Below are 2,500 nucleotides of genomic sequence, written 5' to 3' on the forward strand. Positions count from 1 at the left end.
CTCGCAATACGCAGACACACAGACACACAGGGAAAGACAGAGAGACACGGAGTGGGGGAACACTTAGGGGACACACTGGACGGGAGAGACGGGGAGGGACAGAGTGTGTGTGTGTGTGTCTGTGTGTCTCTGTGTGTGTGTGTGTGTGTGTGTGTCTGTGTGTGTGACAGAGAGAAAGAGAGAGAGAGATTAGATTATCCAACACACAGACCCTCTCACACCCCAGCACAGACACGCAGACCCCGACCCGGATGCGGACGGGGACAGGGACAGGGACAGAGACCCAGGTGCACACAGGTGACACACACCCACACACAGGGACACACAGGACGCTGTGTGGGCGCGGCAGCTAGCCCACGGGAGGGCGGTCGCGCTTGGGCGCGCTTTGGGCAAGGCGGCCGCGCCCTGGAGCTGCCATAGGAGCCCTCCCTCGGAGCCCGAGGACTTGCAGCCCAGGTGGCGGGAATCCCGATGGGCGGCCATTCCTGCCCAGCACCCCTCTGGCGTGGGGGCGTGCGAGGCATTCTTTCTTTTGCCCCGTCCTTTATTTTCTGGTGGCCCTTGTGGCCGTGGTGCGGGGCGCCCCGGGGTCTCGCTGAGGGAGCGAGCCTCGCTGTTCCGCTGAGACGGGGCGCGGAGTCGGGTGCCCACGGGGCCTGAGGCCCCGGGCGGTTGGCCATCTCGTGTCCTGTGCGCACGGAGCACGGACGCCCGGGCCCAGGGGCAAAGGGACGGTGACCGGTGCGAAGGAGGGCCATGCCCTTCTGGCGGGAGGGCAGCCCAGGGCTGGTGGGGAGAAGGTGTAGGCGGGCCCAGGCAGGAGGCGGGGCCGGCAGGCGGTTGGCCCGGGGCGCTGCGGTGGGCGGGCGGCCCAAGCGAACTGCTAGGGGCTCGGGAGAGGAGAGGGCCCGGAGGCAGGGAGGAGGCCGAGAACCCAGGGAGCGCACGCCTGCAGAGGCGGGGTCACGGCCCGCCCGGGGCTCCCGCGGTTCCTCTCACCCGGGCCGCTTTCCCTCCACCCCCCTCCGCCGCCTCCGCCTCCGCTCGCGCCGCCCCCTGAGCGCCCACCGCCCTGCACACCAGCCCCCAGCCCGCACCCCGGGATAGGCTGTGGGCGTTCCTGGGGCTTGGAGGTGGAAGGGCTGGGCTGTGGGCGCCTGGCTGTGCCACGGGCACCCGCAGAGGGCCAGGGTTCCGCGTTGCGCTGCGCGTGTGGCGTGTGGCGTGTGGCGAGCGGGTCGGGCCCACCACGCATGGCCTGTGGTGAGGTGGGGGCACGTGGGGTTTGAATGGAGCCGGGTTGGGCAAGGTTGGGGGGGCGGGCCGCTGGCGGCAGAGGGAGTGGAAGGGAGGGCGAAGGGCAAGGAAAGGAAAAGAAAAGGAGAAAAGCCTACAGCACCCGGTATTCCCAGGCGGTCTCCCATCCAAGTACTAACCAGGCCCGACCCTGCTTAGCTTCCGAGATCAGACGAGATCGGGCGCGTTCAGGGTGGTATGGCCGTAGACGCCTGTGGCTGCCGCTCGGTGCCCCAAGAGCCTGCTCCGCCCCTCCCAGCCCCAGCCCCAGCCCCAGCCCCAGCCCAGCCCCTGCCGAGCGATTGTCAGCCCTCCTCGCCTGGCCTGTGCCTGGTGCCTGCCTGCCTGCCTGCCTGCCTGCCTGCCAGCACGCCCAGGGGACAAGATGCCTCCGGCACCCTGGAGCCGCGGAAGTCCGCGCGCTCTCCCGTCCCGGGACTCTCCTGCCGCGCCGCCGCTTGGCTCCCGGGATGGCAACGGGGTGGGTCGGGGCGCCGGGGGCGAGGCCCGAGGTGTTCTCAGAGCGCCCCCAACCCCCCCGCCCTCCGCGGGGAGCACAACCCGCCCACTGGCCTTTCCTCCTCTCCCCGCCGCCGGGCTCAAAGCCCACCGGAAGCCTCGGGCGCCACCACAGACCATCATCACCATCCCAACCCCGTGGCCCTTCCTCCGCCACCCTTCCCCTCCCCACCCAGCGACACCAGGACCTGATCGAGAGACACCAGGGGCCGGCTCGCAATACGCAGACACACAGACACACAGGGAAAGACAGAGAGACACGGAGTGGGGGAACACTTAGGGGACACACTGGACGGGAGAGACGGGGAGGGACAGAGTGTGTGTGTGTGTGTGTGTGTGTGTGTGTGTGTGTGTGTGTCTGTGTGTCTCTGTGTGTGTGTGTGTGTGTGTCTGTGTGTGTGACAGAGAGAAAGAGAGAGAGAGATTAGATTATCCAACACACAGACCCTCTCACACCCCAGCACAGACACGCAGACCCCGACCCGGATGCGGACGGGGACAGGGACAGGGACAGAGACCCAGGTGCACACAGGTGACACACACCCACACACAGGGACACACAGGACGCTGTGTGGGCGCGGCAGCTAGCCCGCGGGAGGGCGGTCGCGCTTGGGCGCGCTTAGGGCAAGGCGGCCGCGCCCTGGAGCTGCCATAGGAGCCCTCCCTCGGAGCCCGAGGACTTGCA

At 68.4% G+C, this 2,500-nt stretch overlaps 1 non-coding gene across 1 annotated transcript; it reads right to left on the reverse strand.

The window, feature by feature from the left end:
- Positions 1-1,387: 1,387 nt before the first annotated feature.
- LOC148109887 (5S ribosomal RNA) lies at positions 1,388-1,506 on the reverse strand. Its single transcript, XR_015724943.1, has one exon. It is a non-coding gene; the product is annotated as a 5S ribosomal RNA (ribosomal RNA).
- Positions 1,507-2,500: the final 994 nt, after the last annotated feature.

This window comes from Ursus americanus, chromosome 6, assembly GCF_024610735.1.
Source record: "Ursus americanus isolate L20-20 chromosome 6, mUrsAme1.1.p, whole genome shotgun sequence".
NCBI classification, from domain to species: Eukaryota; Metazoa; Chordata; class Mammalia; order Carnivora; family Ursidae; genus Ursus; species Ursus americanus.